This window comes from Schistocerca cancellata, chromosome 2 (assembly GCF_023864275.1).
Source record: "Schistocerca cancellata isolate TAMUIC-IGC-003103 chromosome 2, iqSchCanc2.1, whole genome shotgun sequence".
NCBI lineage: Eukaryota > Metazoa > Arthropoda > Insecta > Orthoptera > Acrididae > Schistocerca > Schistocerca cancellata.
Window position 1 is genome coordinate 1118809817 of NC_064627.1, and position 19211 is coordinate 1118829027.

A 19211-nucleotide genomic window follows, 5' to 3' on the forward strand; every position below is an offset into this window, starting at 1 on the left:
CATAATTGCGAAAGTGTTACCAGTACAGTATTTTGTGCACAATATTGACAATTAATTCGTTGGTTATGGCCTCTGACATTTTACAAAACGTGATTTTAGATATCTACATAGAAAATAATGGTGATAAATGACAACGTGGTTATGCATTTTTGCACCGAAGCAACAGGTTGGATATCCTGTTATTTATTTACTTATTTACACGTCAAGTTCCGTAGGAGTAGATCACCAAGATCATGGAACGTGTCAGTACATGGAATTACAACATAAAAGTAATAAGACACAAAAATAAGGACCCGAAAAATGTCAATCCATAAGTTTAAGTAAACGCAATCAACAATATAGCAAGTATCAGCTTAATTTCTCGAGGAACTCCTCGACAGAATAGAAGGAGTGACCCATGAGGAAACTCTTCAGTTGCGATTTGAAAGTGCGTGGATTAATGCTAAGATTTTTGAATTCGAGTGATAGTTTGTTGAAAATGGATGCACCAGTGTACTGCACAGCTTTCTGCACAAGACTTAAGGAAGTCCGTTCCAAAAGCAGGTTTAACTGAGTGAAAGTCGCTTATTCTTGGGAATAAGCTAATATTGTTAACAAGGAATGACAGTAAGGAATATATATATTCAGAGGCCAATGTCAGAATACCCAGATTCGTGAACAGGAGTCGACAAGAGGGTCGTGAACTTACACCACTTATTGCCCGAACCGCCCGTTTCTCAGCCAAAAATATCCTTTTAGAATGGGGAGAGTTACTCCAAAATATAATACCATACGACATAAGCGAACGAAAAAAAATAAAGTAGAGTAATTTTCGTGTCGAACGATCACTCACTTCAGATGCCTTTCGAATAATAGAAATGGCAAAACTAAGTCCTTGAACAAGATCCTGAATGTGGGCTTCTCATGACAATTTACTATCTATCTGAACACCCAGAAATTTGAACTATTCAGTTTCACTGAATATATGTCCATTCTGTGAAATTAAAACGTCAGATTTTGTTGAATTGTGTGTTAGAAACTGTAAAAAATGAGTCTTACTGTGATTTAGCATCAGTTGATTTTCTACAAACCATGATCTTAGGTCATGAACTGCACTATTTGAAACGGGGACAATGTCGTACACAACATCCTTTATTACCAGGCTAGTGTCATCAGCTAGTGTCATCAGCAAGCAGAAGTATTTTAGAGTTACCCATAATACTAGAGGGCATATCATTTATAAAAATAAGAAACAGGAGCGGCCCCAACACTGATCCCTGGGGCGCCCCTCACTTGACTGTACCTCACTCAGACCCAAAATCACAGCCATTCTCAACATTGTGAATAACGACCTTTTGTTGTCTGTTGCTAAAGTAAGAGGTGAACCAATTGTGAGATACTCCACGTATTCCAAAATGGTCCAACTTAAATGGAGCAATATTTTGTAATAAATCACGTTATGTTATATGCGACTATAGGGTCATGTTCCAAAAACTTACCAAACAAAATGGAGCGAGATGGTTCTGGGATTAAGATATTGGACTCATATTCGTTAGATGACTCTTTTATGCTTTGAAAATGAGGTTGACACTGGGTTGCGGAATGCAAGAGTATATTACTTCTAGTTGCAAGGTTGAAATTTTTTTTTTTGTGTAAAGAAGATCATTTGAGTTAATGGTAGGTCCTACAGAGCAGTTTTCGGATATGTAAACTTGTATTCGTTGCAAATCAGTATCTTTGAATGTCAATTAGTTATATGGGAAGCGACATCGTTAGTTCTTCAAAAGAGTTTGAAAGGTAGCCAGCAACACTACGCTGTTGCGAAACCCAAGAAGAGATGCATTTCATAGAATGTGCGATGGTTGACTGCACATAGTTTGCGAACAGCATGCGAATTACTAGTTTGTACTTACAGTGATAGAGGAGAGGGGTGCAGTCACACTCACCTGAAAGAGAAAGAAAATACCATTAGTCTAGAGTATGTACATCACTCACATAAAAAATCGTGTAACCACTAACAAATAACACAGCAATGCATCGCGAAATTTTGCCTTTATAGAGATAACTGGCAACACTGATAGTTTAGAGATCCAAACATATTTTCAGCAGGTGACGCCTGACACGTCTTACATATTTGAAAAATTGTCATATTGCGGCCTTTAGCTGCTGGTAAAATACTTCATTTATACAACCAGTTTCAGTAGTCTGACTATCATCAGATTCATAAAAGCATTAACAGCAACATGTTACGCAAAATATTAAATCCTTATCGACAGATGATAAAACCACGAATCATACACTTTTATCGTATCGTAATACAAATTACGCCGTCAACCAATAAAAACTGTTTTAGGGAGTATACTTATTCATGTTAAAACTGTAATCGGCGTAACGCTGTGAACAAATATATACCACACAGAGGCGACTGACCGGCTGATCACTGTTCACCGATAGAGACAAAGATGGTCGCAGAGGTGTATAGTACACACGTCGATTGTGACTAGAATCTTACGATTGTTAATCTCCTCCCTTTTTGTAGGTCCTCTATCCTTTTGAACATGGTACAAATCTAGGACGGCAAAGAATACTCGTATTCAGGACGAACATAGTCAAATCCATGGCTGCCTTTCCACATTTAAAGTATTTTATCGGGTTGTGCATCACAGAGGAGTTTTGAAATGGCGAGCACATGCCACTACCTCCCACATATGTCTTGCTTGGAGACAGTCGTTCATCCACCGTACAATTCGTGAATTGAAGAGAGAAAAGGGGAGGGGAGGGGGCGAGAAGGTAGTTCTGCCAGTAGCACAGTCCGTCATAAACCGTAGATAGCTTTTGGACCACAGATGTAAGTATAGACAGCTTTGTAATAGACATCATCTCTGCTATGTAACGGATACTTAAGTACACTACTGGCCATTAAAATTGCTACACCAAGAAGAAATGCAGATGATAAACGGGTATTCATTGGACAAATATATTATACTAGAACTGACATGTGATTACATTTTCACGCAATTTGGGTGCATAGATCCTGAGAAATCAGTACCCAGAACAACCACCTCTGGCCGTAATAACGACCTTGATACGCCTGGGCATTGAGTCAAACAGAGCTTGGATGGCGTGTACAGGTACAGCTGCCCATGCAGCTTCAACACGATACCACAGTTCATCAAGAGTAGTGACTGGCGTATTGTGACGAGCCAGCTGCTCGGCCACCATTGACCAGACTTTTCAATTGGTGAGAGATCTGGAGAATGTGCTTGCCAGGACAGGAGTCGAACATTTTCTGTGTCCAGAAAGGCCCGTACAGGACCTGCAACATGCGGTCGTACATTATCCTGCTGAAATATAGGGTTTCGCAGGGATCGAATGAAGGGTAGAGCTACGGGCCGTAACACATCTGAAATGTAACGTCCACTGTTCAAAGTGCCGTCAATGCGAACAAGAGGTGACCGAGGCGTGTAACCAATGGCACCCCATACCATCACGCCGGGTGATACGCCAGTATGGCGATGACCAATACACGCTTCGCCGCGTTCACCGCGATGTCGCCAAACACGGATGCGACCATCATGATGCTGTAAACAGAACCTGGATTCATCCGAAAAAATGACGTTTTGCCATTCGTGCACCCAGGTTCGTCGTTGAGTACATCATCGCAGGCGCTCCTGTCTGTGATGCAGCTTCAAGGGTAACCACAGCCATGGTCTCCGAGCTGATAGTCCATGCTGCTGCAAACGTCGTCGAACTGTTCGTGCAGGTGGTTGTTGTCTTGCAAACGCCTCCATCTGTTGACTCAGGGATCGAGACGTGACTGCACGATCCGTTACAGCCATGCGGCTAATATGCCTGTCATCTCGACTGCTAGTGATACGAGGCTGTTGGGATCCAGCACGGCGTTCCGTATTACCCTCCTGAACCCACCGATTCCATATTCTGCTAACAGTCATTGGATCTCGACCAAGGCGAGCAGCAATGTCGGGATAAGATAAACCGCAATCGCGATAGGCTACAATGCGACCTTTATGAAAGTCGGAAACGTGATGGTATGCATTTCTCCTCCTTACACGAGGTATCACAACAACATTTCACCAGGCAACGCCGGTCAACTGCTGTTTGTGTATGAGAAATCGGTTGGAAACCTTCGTCATGTCAGCTCGTTGTGGGCGTCGCCACCGGATCCAGCCTTCTGTGAATGCTCTGAAAAGCTAATCATTTGCATATCACAGCATCTTCTTCCTGTCGGTTAAATTTCGCGTCTGCAGCACGTCATCTTCGTGGTACAGCAATTTTTATGGCCAGTAGTGTACATTATGGTACATAATATCAAGCAGACACCTCATTTCTTTAGTTGTCATGTTTATATTACTTGTTGCTCAGTCTATAATAAGGACCACTGAGATCTCTGACACTCCCTGCTTACTTCAAAAGTTAAGCCCTAACACACTAGACTCGGATGACTGCTTAAGAAGGGGGTAGCCTCTTACATCTCCCAGCTTCGTGCATCCGGGCTAGTTCTTCCTTAAATTCAAGTAATAGAGGTCTGATGTCTCTCATCTGAAGAATGGAAAATTACTGCATAAAAATAATAAATTCTAGTTTTAAACTGTTGCGTATTTTACCTGTAGCTGTCCTTCTAAAGACACTAGAACAGAAAAAAATCTGTCGCAGACCGAAGATTACCCTGGAGGAATGGAGCCGTCTCCTGCCGCCGCAGATATCTCAGTGACCTCTAACACAAGACGAGATCCATTTCGGCTCTGGTTTCTGTGGTCAGCGTGTTGCAATCAGTCGTATCAGCAGAAAAACAATGAAACCGAGAAGCTTGCTGCATTTCAGTGTCCTGCCACGTGATAGGGGTATGCTTGCAATTGTTGCACATGCAGTTCACTAGTAAACTGCTTGCTCTTTGTGTGCTAAAGCGAATCCATCGATATAAAACAGTGATGTGGGTTGGATGCAGTTTCCGAATACACAGTAAATAGCAGTAGAAACGTTGGGCGCATGATCAGCAATGAGAATTTGCAGTACAAAGAGAATATCAATATACGGCAAACGTCCAAAAAGACCTGATAATATTATACATGCTAAGAAAAAAAAAGAGAACTGTTGCATCAAGAATAAATCACCTGAATGGAATGTAAATCGGTAGAGGTGATGCACATATTGTAACGGAAAATATTAAAGGCTTTACTTTACCGAAGTATGCGATACCCTCCAAATTCAACCAGTTTAACGAGTATTTATGATTATAGAAAAGTTATTGTGTATGTTAACAATGATTGCATAACATGTCTCCATAAACAGTCAACCCATTAAATTATACTGAGTAACTGACCCACTTGATCACTGATACAGCAAATGTCATCATGTAAAAACACTAAGTTCATCTTAAATAATTAATATGAAGTACGAAAAATAGTGGACAACTTAGGTATTTTGGATCTCCTTAAATAAAAATCACCCAGTGAAACCTATTTGTTCACTAGGAGCGTTTTCACTCAGTATTTACGAAATCAATCCTATTTTAGACGAAAACCAATGTAATTCTTAATAATTCATGTTATTTACTTATTTATGCAAATTAGAGAAGTCAATTGACAAACTTCTAAGGAACGGCCTTTTTGTAACAAAGAATTATTCTGTCAAGTCAACAAATCTGTCTGTCATTTTAATAACATGTTAAATTATGTCACTCGATGCAAATTAATAACTTTTCTGCACAAATTATGATAACAGATGTACATGTGACTTGTAAACTATATCTCTTTTTAGTAGTTCTTTGACAATGTTATAAATACAAGCAGCAAGAACGGTCGAGAGGCAGTCGGAATGTCACTTTGGTAAAGTGTGTTTGTGTGTTATTGTTTGAGGTGGATAAACAATGCAAAGAACATGTAAAGAAAATACTACTTTGTGTTGTGTCATGGTCTTTGGTGGACAGTGGAATTAAGCTGGCCACCAGAGTAATAAATATTTGAAGTTTACATATTTGTTGGCTTCGCTCGTTCTTTATCATCAGAAGCACATAAAAAACACGGGACCTCATGGTTTTAACCCTAGACAACCAGATTTAGAGCCAGCATCAGCATCGAGACACAGCAGCGATCCAGCAAGTAGCAGCGATTACCACAACACAATGCATTTTAATGGCGCCAACCTAACATCAAGTGCTAACAAGCTCCGTAAATGGGAGTGAAATAGTGCGATTATAGCAATTAGCTATATCTACGACCAGGCGACCATTACAATATACACACAAAAAAATCATTTCAATTTCGGAAAAATTGGATGATTTATTCAAGCGAAAGAGCGTCACAAATTGAGCAAGTCAGTAACGTGTCGCTGGACCTTTGGTCCTTATGCAAGCAGTTATTCGGCTTGGCATTGTTTGATAGTGTTGTTGGACGTAGTCCCGAAGGATATCGTTCCGAATACTGTCCGTCTGGCTCATTAGATAGTCTGAATCCCTGCATGTTTTGGGATCCTGCCCATAATGCTCCAAACGTTCTGAACTGTTGAGCGATCCGCCGACGTTGCTAGCCGACGCAGAGTTTGGCAAGCACGAAGGCAAGCAGTAGCAACTCCCGCCGTGTGTGGACGAGCGTTATCTTGCTGAAGTGTAAGCCCAGGATGGCTTTGCCATGAAGGGCAACAAAACTGGGCGTAGAATATCATCGACGCAGTTTGGATTCCGGAAAGATAGAGGAACCAGAGAAGCAATATTTTCTCTAAAACCAATAATAGAGAAACGACTAGATAAGAACCTGACAACATACATAGCTTTCGTAGATGTAGAGAAAGCCTTTGATAATGTTAAGTGGGATAAGATGTTTGAGGTACTCAAAAAAGTAGGAATAGACTATAAAGATAGAAAAATGATACGTAACCTGTACAAAAACGAGACAGCAGTTATCCGTGGACGGACAAAACAAGAATAGGTGCAGATACAGAAAGGTGTCCGACAAGGTTGTGCACTATCCCCTGTTGTCTTTAACGTATACATTGAAGAGGCGCTGAAAAAAGTAAGGGAAATTTCACAGACAGGTGTAGTAATTCATGGCCAACGAATAGATATGATAAGATATGCCGATGATATAGCTGTCCTAGCTGAAAGTGAAGAAGATCTTGTAGTCCTACTGAATAGAATGGATAAAGTTATGGTGGAAGAATATAATATGAGAATTAATAAAGCAAAAACAAAAGTAATGGCATGTGACAAAAAAGATCAAGTGAAAGTCCAAGTTCACGTAGACAATGAACTGCTTGAACAAGTTGATAAATTTACTTATCTGGGCACTAATATTACCAGGGATGGAAGGAGCATGGCAGAAGTGAGAAGTAGAATTGCTCAAACAAAGGCTGCTTTTAACAAGAAGAAAAACATCTTAACATCTAAGAACATCAGCCTTGAAATCAGGAAAAGATTTTTGAAATCATATGTGTGGAGTGTGGTATGCTATGGGTGTGAAACATGGACTCTCGGGACAGAGGAAGACCATAAGCTAAATTCTTTTGAAATGTGGTGCTATAGACGCATGCTCAAAATAAAATGTATCGACAAGGTCACAAACGAAGTGGTTCTAGAAAGAGCAGGTGAGAAGAGAAGCTTCTGGAGTTTCATTGTTAAAAGAAGAGTGCAATTTACAGGCCACCTATTAATAGATAAAGGACTCCTGAATACAATCATAGAGGGACATGTCGAGGGAAAAAGACCGAGAGGAAGACCACGGCTGAGGTACATGGATCAAATCGTGAAAGATGTGGGATGTAACACCTATAAAGAAATTAAGAGAAAAGCTGAAAGACGCTCAGAATGGAGACAAGTTGCCATTGTAACTGTTGCAAACCAATCCTTGGAATGACCACTACAAGAGAAGAAGAAGAAAAGGGCTGTGCTGTAGGGGTGCTGCAGATGACAACCAAATGGGCTCTGCTATGAGGACAAACGGCACTCAGGCCATCACTCCCGGTTATTGAGCCGTATGGCGGGTAGCAGTAACGCTGGTACCCCACCGCTGACAGACTGGAATCAAACTGTCTTCAGTGATGACCCGCGATGAACCGTGCAGACGTGTGTGGGGACGCCCTGTTCGGCGGGGGAGTACCATACTGACCGTCGGCTGGTATACGACGCGACAACCGGGAACAACGGTTTGGTTGACGTTTCATTTCATAGCAGCAACCCTTTGGTTGTCATCCGCAACACCCTTACGGCACAGCGGCACGTCGATGATATTCTACGCCCCATTTTGTGGTCCCTTAAGGAGGGTTAGACGTCAAACGGGCCGACTTGGAGCAGGAGAGGCACCACAGGACATTTTATTTTCTACTGTCTATACTTTTACAAATAAATTCATAAAACTTTGTCAGCATGACCAGGAAGAATTCAGGATTCACACTCACACTCATATTAAATGTCATCATTTTTTCACTTACTGTTGGCTGCATTTGTTGCCATAGGTACATTTTTCTTCACAAGTAAGAGAGATTCTTTGATGAATTTTGCACACCATACAAACCATACTTACAGGTGTATGAAACTCTAAAATTTTTCAAATCGATTAACAACTGTGGTAAAAATTGAGATAGTTAATTACAAAATTTGATTTTTTTCTAAACATAAAGTTTAAAACGTAACAGCTCATTCATTTTTTCATAAATTAAATAGATTCTAGAGTTTCAGACACCTGTAAGTATGGTTTGTATGCTGTGCAAAAGTCTCTCTTACTTATGAAGAAAAGTGTACCTTTAGCAACAAATGCAGCCAATAGTAAGTGAAAAAATGATGAAATTTCAGATGTAAAAAAAAATATTTTGTTATGTTTTTGAACCTCCGCTGCTACGAGTGTGAATCCTGAAACCTTCCTCGTCATGCTGACAAAGTTTTACGAATTTACTTGTAAAAGTATAGACAGTGGAATTTAAAATGTCCTGTGGTGCCTCTCCTGCTCGTTTGACGTCCTACCCCCCCTTAAGACAAGTCATCGTGGGTTTGCATTTCAGCAAGATAATGCTCGCCTACACACGGCGAGACTACTCACTGGTTGTCATCCTGCTTGCCAAACTGTCCGTTGGCCAGCAAAGTCGCCAGATCGCTCCACAGTTGAGAACGTTTGGATTGTTATGGTCAGGGCCCTCAAACGATCACGAGATTTTGACTAGCTAACGCGTCAATTAGACAGTATTTGGCACGATATCGCTCGGGAGGACATCCAACAACGATGTCAGTTAATGCCAAGCCGAGTAGCTGCTTGCATAAGGACCAAAGGTGGATTTGTGAATTTGTGAACATTATTTTCCAATTTTTTTCGAAATTGCAGTCATTTGTTTGTTCGTACACTGAGACAGCATCGAACAGAGCAGTCAGAGGAGCTCTTGGAACGAAAGGATATTTGGCGAATGGACTGGTCTTCTCGTTCCCCTGTCTAAATTTCCGTCGAGCCCGTGTGTAATGCATTGGAGGAACGTACTGCGGCACGTTCACATGCACGAAAGACTGTCCGGTAGTTGTGAAACGCGCTGGTGGAAGAGGAAGACGGTAACACCCGGCCACAAGAACTCATCAACCTTGTGGCCAGCAAGGGAGCACGTCGCAGAGCATGCGTTACTGTTCCTGGTGATCACACCCCCTATTAAGAGCCATTTCCCGCCGCTTGTAACGTCCAGCGGACCATCACAATTACCAATGACCTCAGTGTAATTATTGTCTTCGAACAAAAGTGTCGTTCCTGAACGTCTCATTTTGTATTTCCATAATATACTGCTGCAGATATTACTTTGTATTGTCCAAGTTTCATCGAGCTGTGCGCCTTGCCAGTCACACATCATGCGGAAGTTACTTTCATCCCTAAGTTTCTCAGACCAGCGTATTACACAGTTGAGTCATAAAATTTTATTTTTATGCTGCATTGAAAATTAGTCAAGGAGTAATAATTTGAAAATAAGGTAATTCTACGGTTTCTGGCATACCTCAGGTAAAGCTGTCAGTTACTTTGTGCTGATAGTTTTGGAGGTACCATATACTACGCTACTTGTCACCTGCAAACAGCAAAACCGTTATTTATTTTCCAGTTTTTCGACTATTTCAGACTGGATACCGCTTTTTGATATCGTCTTTAGCGTGTTACGTACAGTTCCTGATGCTTCGGCTTCGTTTCCCGTTGTTTTTGACGCGTTAAAACACTTTTTTGTTCACTATCGCTAGTTTTAACCGTCAACACCTATTTTACTTCCCTTAACCCGAGACTATAGGTTTCTGTAGCCATTGCACGTGTTATAGTAGGTATATGGCGTTAATTTACTTCGTTGCTTGTTTATTTGATGGGTGGCGTACGATTTCAAAGCATTATTGGCATTATACGTTTGTGCGGATGTGCGTGTGCCCGCGCGCGCGCGTGTGTGTGTGTGTGTGTGTGTGTGTGTGTGTGTGTGTGTGTGTGTGAGTCAGACAGAGGGACGGAATGTGCAGAGCTGGATCGTTTGTTGCACAGGAAGCTGCACTGGACGGCTCACAAGATGCAGAGTTACTACAGGAGGAGAAGGCGCTCACGCGATGCTGTTTATAAGTCTGTTGACAATATTTCAGTAACTACATTGAGCCAATTAGGAGCTCAACGTATTCTGCACAAACCATCGCTTTTTGTTGGAGCAATTTTGGACTTTACATTGACGAAGAATGATGTTGCTCAACATGGTTGTGGATGGAAAACCGCAGCTTTTGTACGGCGTTGTGATATTTAAGATACACTTGGCATCGAAACTTTCAGCGATCGTGACATTATTGTTTATAGCACATCTCTGATGTCTGAGGTTTCCAATAGGGGCATTGGAAGCTCTAATTTTAGATCTAGTATGCAAATGGTTCTGAGCACTATTGGACTTAACATCTGAGGTCATCAGTCGCCTAGAACTTAGAACTACTTAAACCTAACTAGCCTAAGGACATCACACACATCCATGCCCAAGGCAGGATTCGAACCTGCGACCGGAGCAGCAGCGCGGTTCCGGACTGAAGCGCCTAGAACCGCTCGGCCACCGCGGCCGGCGCTCTAGTATGCCTTTAGTTTTAAGGACTCGCAATGTTCGCAAGGCTAATGAGACTGAGTGTGTTTACACGTGGTTTAGAGGTTCTGGTGTATGTCCAAATGTAAAAATTGTAGTTGATTTTACATTGTGCTGTAAGAATTAGAATAAAGAACCCTGTCTTAAAAGAAAAGACGGGTACTACACACTCGTCTTGCCAAAAGCCGAGAAGTGAGTCTTCTTGGTGTTGTAGCTCTCAGGGATATACAGGGACGCTCTCTGTGTGAGGCATCTTTGGATGTCTCTGTGAGTCGCGGCTCGTGATTTGCTGTATAATACGGAACCGTTTGAAAGTTGGCAGAGAGGGTGTGTTAAAGGCAGCGGTTCTAGTTTTACTTTGTAGCTACAAGGAGTTGATTTGTTTCGTTGGATGTTTGTTTGAAGGGTGGCAAACAATTTCAAAGCTCTATTGATATTATAGGTCCTTAGCCTGTGTGCATGTGCGCGTGCGTGCGTTAGTGTGTGTGTGTGTGTGTGTGTGGCAGACAGATAGCAAATGAGTGGTATAGACAGGGGTTAAGGAGGAGGGTAAGACTTTATGTAGAGGATAGTCTTACGGTGGTGAAAGTATTTAGGAGTCGGGGAGGGTTGTGTTCGCTTGCGGTTCTATTATCTTACTTACACGGCTCTTCTTTTGTGACAAATAGTGTTTTATTGTAGAGTGGTGTGTATTCGCACTGTACGTTTTTCCCTGTATGATTGTGAAAGTTTCTACTGGGCCGTAGCTGAAAGCTATTTTTATATACAGAGCGTACTCTTCAGTATTGGCGCCATCCTTAGCTTGCATTTATCGGGGATCTCTCATACAGCGCTAAATCCCAAGCGTCTGGAAAAAAGCGCAGGTGACTCCCGTGTATAAGAAAGAATGGCCCCACAAAATTACAAACTAATGTCCTCAACGTCAGTTTGCCGCAGAATTCTTGAGCGTATTCCAACTTACAATATAATAAATTTCGTTGACAGAGAAGAGTTTCACAAATCAACACAGATTTAGAGAGCATCACTCGTACGAAACTCAGCTTTTCATTTCCTCGCATGAGATCCAGCGAACCACGGATGAAGGGCAACAGGCAGATTCCATGTTCCTAGATTTCTGGAAAGCGTATGAGACAGTGCCACACAACAGTCTGCGAATGAAGGTCAGAGCATGCGGAATAGGTTCTCAGATATGTGAATGAGTCGGACTGTTTAAGTAATAGAACTCAGTACACTGTCAAGCGCGGGGGGGGGGGGGGGGGTGTTCATCGGAGACGAAGTACTGGTCAGAAGTGCCACAGGAAGGTGCGATAGGACTACTTTCGTTCTCTGTATACATGGTATACGTGAATAATCTGGTGGATAGGGTGAGCAGCATCTGTGACTGATTGCTGAGACATTACAGCTTCGTAGTGTCTCGGCAAGTGTAGTCTTTGAGTTACTGTGGGGGGATTCAGGATGTCTTCGACAGAATTTATATTTGGTGTGATGAATGACAGCTAGGTCTAAAAGCAGCAAAATGTAAGTAAATGAAGATGAGAAGGAAAAATAATCAATGTCGATATGTTCGAATACAGTACTACTGGTGTGATGCTTGCCAAAGTCACATCGATTAAATACCTACGACAAGAAATTGAACGAGCTCGTAAGGTCGGTAGTGGAGAAGGCGCACGATCGACCGGTTTACTAGAATAATTCCAGGAAAGTGCAGCTCATCTATGAAGAAGGCAGCGCACAGAATACTTCTGCGACCAATTCTTGAGTACTGCTGGAATCCTCACGCACTCCGTTTCAAGGAAGACACCAACGCAATTCAGAGTCGTGCTGCGAGATTTTTTACCCGTAGAGTCTATAAACACGTGCATGTTACGAAAATGCTCCGTGAATTCAAATGGGAGGAAGCCGGAGGAAGCCGGCCGGAGTGGCCGTGCGGTTCTGGGCGCTACAGTCTGGAACCGAGCGACCGCTACGGTCGCAGGTTCGAATCCTGCCTTGGGCATGGATGTGTGTGATGTCCTTAGGTTAGTTAGGTTTAAGCAGTTCTAAGTCCTAGGCGACTAATGACCTCAGAAGTTGAGTCGCATAGTGCTCAGAGCCATTTGAACCATTTTTCCACGGAGGCAAGACGACCATTTTTCGGAGAACGCTATAGAGAAACTTTAGAGAACCGACATTTGACGCTGCCTGCTGAACGATTTTACTGCAGCCAACGTACTTCTCGCGTAAGGATCGCAAAGGTAAGATGAGAGAAATATGGGTTCGTACGGATGCATAAGGACAGTCGTTTTCTCTTCGTTCCATATGGTACAAGGTACCATTCACCATGTACCGTGTGATACTTTGCGGAATTTGTATGTAGATGTAGACACAGAAAGGAGTAATCATTAAGCCTTAATTTTACGTTGATCGTAACAATACGCAGGGAGTTTTTTTGAGGAGAGTCCACCTACCATGAAACTCTTGTACAATGTACAAACAAGGAAAGTAGCAAGTCTGGGGCACGTAAAAAAAATTAAGGTCATTTCCCAATACGGAGATGTGTCTGTTCTGCTTCCAATCAACACCGCTTTAGTGTAAATCACTGCAATGGATTTGTTGGGGTTGGGTTGTTTGGCCGGCCTGTGTGGCCGAGGGGTTCTAGGCGCTTCAGTCTGGAACCACGCGACCGTTACAGTCGCAGGTTCGAATCCTGCCTCGGGCATGGAGGTGTGTGATGTCCTTAGGTTAGTTAGGTTTAAGTAGTTCTAAGTTCTAGGGGACTGATGACCTCAGATGTTTAGTCCCATAGTCCTCAGAGCCATCTGAACCATTTTTTTTTTATTGTTTGGTGGAAGAGACCAAACAGCGAGGTCATCGGTCTCATCGGATTAGGGAAGGATGGAGAAGGAAGTCGGCCGTACCCTTTCAAAGGAACCATCTCCCGGCAGTTGCCTGGAGTGATTTAGGGAAATCACGGAAAACCTAAATCAGGATGGCCGGACGCGGGATTGAACCGTCATCCTCCCGAAGGCGAGTCTAGTGTGCTAACCACTGCGCCACCTCGCTCGGTAATGGATTTGCATACAACCAATGATTGAAGGTTGGCAATCAGCAAAACCACCAGCGTGCAACCTGAAGGAAGAAGAGGTACAAGCTATTAAGAACCATAACGCCGACGAGAGTTTATTGGTACTGCCTGCTGATAAAGGAAATGCGACCGTCGTAATGAAGACCGAAGATTATGAGCAGAAGATACGGGACCTATTAGATCCAACGACGTACCGAAAACTAAGCGCAGATCCGACGCAGCGTATCACACGGAATACGAATCGGTTAATCAAGGCGTCTTCTCTGCCGGCGGACACGCAGAGGAACCTGTGAAACACTGAAGTCCTAGCCACCACTGGTGTATAGATTACCCAAGATCCATAAGAAGAACGTTCCACTGAAACCGATCGTTAGCGCTCCTGGCTCACCGACGTATAAACTGGCAAAACAGTTGGCCTTTCTGCTCCAGCCGCGCGTGGGGAAGACTGTCCATACATAAACAACTCAGAACATTTCATTGAGAAGCTAAAACTTGCACCAAACGACCCTGGTCAGCTTTGATGTTGTTTCTCTGTTTACGAAAGTGCCACTCAGTGACTGTCTGGAGCACATCGGTTCCATGTTCCCGCAAGACATCACAAATCTCTTCCATGCATGTCTCACCACGAGATATTTCACGAGGAATGGCAACTTCTACGAACAGCTGGAAGGCGTCGCCATGGATAGTCCTCTTAGTCCAGTGGTGGCCAACTTCTTCATGGAACATTTCGAAGCACAGGCGCTGGACTTGGCACATTGTAAAACTAAGGTATGGTACAGATACGTCAATAATACCTTCGTTGTGTGGAGCCTTGGTGAACAACAGCTCGGGGACTTCCTAAGACACTTAAGACACTTGAACAGCGTCCATGCCAACATAATATTAACTATAGAAGTAGGAAAGGACAAAAAACTACCATTTCAACATCTGCTGGTCACAAGGTATGGTGAAAACCTGGGACACAGCGTGTATCGAAAACCAACACACACGACAGACTGTCAAATCACCACCAGAGCCAGAAAAGAGGCATAAGTAATGCGATCGTAACGCGAGAAAGAAGTATATGTGAGCCGCAGCACCTCATAAGCGGAATGTAACACTTGGAAATTGTTCTGAGGAGCAATGAGTACTCCAAACACTCGGCGAAGTGACAAATCAGGAAAAGAAATGTCGGGTACGGCCTTTCTGCCATACATTCAGAGTGACGGATAGAACCGGCTGTTTATGTTGAGATGACCGCGGAGAAGCCCATGGACGTTGGCGCGCGCGTACATGCAGTATACTCTAGGGCCGCGAGCTCGGCTCCAGTCAACCACCAGCAATGGATGGTGGAACTTTGACAATGCAACTACTCGTACTGGCGAAACGTCAGAAAAACCATCAGACGAATTCGGCCGAAGATACCGAGACAGAAGCCAACAGGCAGTTTGTCAATAAGTGGCCACGAAAGCCTTAACAATTTTGTGTTGACGATTAGAGTAAATGCACAAGTTCCTCCAGGAACAAAAAAAAACAAAATGGTTCAAATGGCTCTGAGCACTACGGGACTTACGTTCTGAGGTCATCAGTCCCCTAGAACTTAGAACTACTTAAACCTAACTAACCTAAGGACATCACACACACCCATGCCCGAGGCAGGATTCGAACCTGCGACCGTAGCGGTCGCGCGGTTCCAGGAGCAGTTCTGTACAAAAGATACCTAAGAGTCATAAGTCAGCTATTATTTAGCCAAAAGCTAAACAATTACTTGAAAGTTCACAAAAACTGAATTGAACTTCAATGACGAATAAGAGAGGAACCTACGACAACGCAGTGTTTGTTAAGATACACATAGTGAAGGAAGTGAGTGACGCAGGGCTGTAGCACATCCTACACAGAGGAATTATAAGGCAAAGCAAGGACATATTGGGAAATGGAGTTAAATTCCAAGGAGAAAATATACATATTTTTATAAAGATTTGCGAATGACGCTGTAATTGTACCAGGGTCTGAAAAGAATTTAAAGATCATTTGAACGAGTGGGTAATGTCTTAAAAAGATTTTATATGGTGAGAATACCAATAAAAGTAGAACGAGATCAATGCAGTGTTGTTGAATTAAATCAGGCTCTGATGAAGTAGGTAGATTAGGAGATTTGAGATAAGAAATGTACAAGGTGAGCTTTTCTATCTGCGCAGTAAGATAACTGGAAATTGCAGAAGTAACAAGGATATAAAATACGTGCCCTCGAAGGATAGAAAATCTCAGTTGAAAATAACAATAATTTTTTTATTAAATATGAAATATTTTAAAATCTGCTACAAATATATGATTTAGGGAGACTTTTCTAAAAGTATTTGTTTGCAGTGTAGCCTCATATGGAAGTGAAGTTTGGACGATAAATAGTACAGACAAAAAAAGAATGGATGTTTTGAAGTGTGATACTACACAAGGATGCTGAAGATTAGGTTGATGGATGGCGTAACTTATTAAGAAGTACTGAAAATAATTCTGACCAACGGCCTTGCCGCAGTGGTAACACCGGTTCCCGTCAGACCACCGAAGTTAAGCGCCGGCGGGCTGGGCTAGTACTTGGATGGGTGACCATGCTGTCTGCCGAGCGCTGTTGGCAAGCGGGGTGCACTCAGCCCTTGTGAGGCAAACTGAGGAGCTACTTGCTTGAGAAGTAGCGGCTCCGGTCTCGGAAACTGACATACGGCCGGGAGAGCGGTGTGCTGACCACGTGCCCCTCCACATCCGTATCCCTTGACGCCTGTGGGCTGAGGGTGACACGGCGGCCGATCGGTACCGTCGGTACATTTGGGTCTTCATGGCCTATTCGGGAGGGGTTTAGTTTAGTTTTAGAAAAGAATTCTACAGCACTACTGGACGTAAGTTCTGTTAAGCTGTTAAAGTACAGCCTAGGTGTGGTTAGTAGGTAATGAAGGGCGAAGTAGAGGATAAACGCTGTAGGGGGTAACCAGACAGATCAAGTGGATGTGGGATGCAGTAGTTATACACAGAGGAGGCTTGCACCGAAGAGAATTTCGTGGAGAGTTGCATCAAACTAGTTAAATTTGTACGATTCGTTAGAGTTTGGTTACCACCTTCCCAGGTTCATGACACGTAAATTTTAATACTGACATCACTTAGAATACATCTCGTACAACATCCGCGAATGGGCCGGAAAGAGGAAGGAATGAATCTGTCACACTAAACAAGGGCCGCGCGGGATTATCCGAGCGGTCTCACCCGCGCTGCAGTCATGGACTGTGCGGCTGGTCCCGGCGGAGGTTCGAGCCCTCCCTCGGGCATGGTTGTGTGTGTTTGTCCTTAGGATAATTTAGGTTCAGTAGTGTGTAAGCTTAGGGACTGATGACCTTAGCAGTTAAGTCCCATAGGATTTCATACACATTTGAACTGTACAAGGTTATCAGAAATAGTCTTAAAAGCGTGTAAGGATGTTGCAGGGTAGGATGTGCTAAAAAATATAAGTTAAGAAAAAAATTCTATACGTTATGCTGTTTGTGATTTAATTAGCACTGAAGTTAGCCAAGCACGTCGTTACGCACTCAAGTCCAAGCAATCCGCCAGAGGTTGTATTGAGAAACATGTCATCCATTTAGTTAGCTGAAAAAAATATAGGAAATCATTGGACGGTAGCGAGTTCGATCCTAGAAACCGTTCAGTGTCCAGTATTTGTATCGCTCTCGTGTTCCATATGAAGAAACCAAACAAAGAAAACGTTTGGCAACACTGTCTCTAGTAGGCTGCGTGAATTTGCGCACAATAGCATTCAACAACGCTAATTAAATCGAAAACGATGCAACTTATCGAATTTTTCCCTTGTCACTTACTTCTCAGCACAGTCTATCCTGCAATACCCGTAGAGGCTTTTCAGACTTTGTCTAATCACCCTGTGTGTAATCCACCATACGGTTTAGATTAGACCGGATTAGTACTTGTTCCATAGATCATGAATACGACACTTCGTAATGATGTGTAACGTGTCAGGTTAATAAAAGGTGTCTATACAAGATATTACATTAGACAAAATATTACATGACACTCACTATTTTTAATTTTTTATTTATTTTTTATATATTTTTTATCGGATTGGGAAATTGCCCACTTACTGTATCCATAAATTCATCTAATGAGTAGAAGGAGTTGCCATTAAGAAATTCTTTTAATTCCCTTTTAAATGCTATATGGCTATCTGTCAGACTTTTGGTGCTATTAGGTAAGTGACCAAAGACTTTTGTGGCAGCTTAATTAACCCCCTTCTGAGCCAAAGTTAGATTTAGCTTTGAGTACTGAAGATCATCCTTTCTCCTAGTGTTGTAGCCATGTACACTGCCATTACTTTTGAATTTGTTCAGATTGTTAATAACAAATTTCAAATTTCATACGTGAATATACATATTGTGAGGCTACAGTGAAGATTTCTAGCTCTTTAAATAAGTGTCTGAAGGATGATCTTGGATGAGCTCCAGCAATTATTCTGATTACACGCTTTTGTGCAATGAACACTCTATTACTCAATGATGAGTTGCCCTAGAATATGATGCCATACGAAAGCAGAGAATGAAAATAGGCGTGGTAAGCTAATTTACTCTTTGCGATGACGATAATAGCATACGTAGCTGCACTCAAACGTTTCAGCAGATCCTCAGTGTGTTTTTTCCAGTTCAACCCCTCATCAATGCATACACCTAGAAATTTTGAATATTCTACCTTAGCTACCGATTTCTGATCGAAGTCTATATTTATTAATGGGGTCATTCCATTTACTGTGTCGAACGGTATATACTGTGTTTTGTCAAAGTTTAATGAGAGCCCATTTGCAGAGAACCACTTAATGATTTTCTGAAAAACGTCGTTTACAATTTCACCAGTTAATTCTTGTCTGTCGGGTGTGATAGCTATACTTGTGTCATCGGCAAGAAGTACCAGCTTTGCATCTTCGTGAATATAGAATGGCAAGTCATTAATATATATTAAGAACAGCAGAGGACCCAAGACCGAACCTTGCGGCACCCCATTCTTGATTCTTCCCCAGTTTGAGAAATCACCAGTTCTTTGCATATTATGTGAACTGTTTGCATGTAAACTCTAGGCG

General features: G+C 42.5%; 1 pseudogene; it reads left to right on the forward strand.

The window, feature by feature from the left end:
• The first annotated feature begins 16603 nt into the window (after window positions 1-16603).
• On the forward strand, window positions 16604-16721 carry LOC126163716 (5S ribosomal RNA; annotated as a pseudogene).
• The last annotated feature ends 2490 nt before the right edge of the window (window positions 16722-19211 follow it).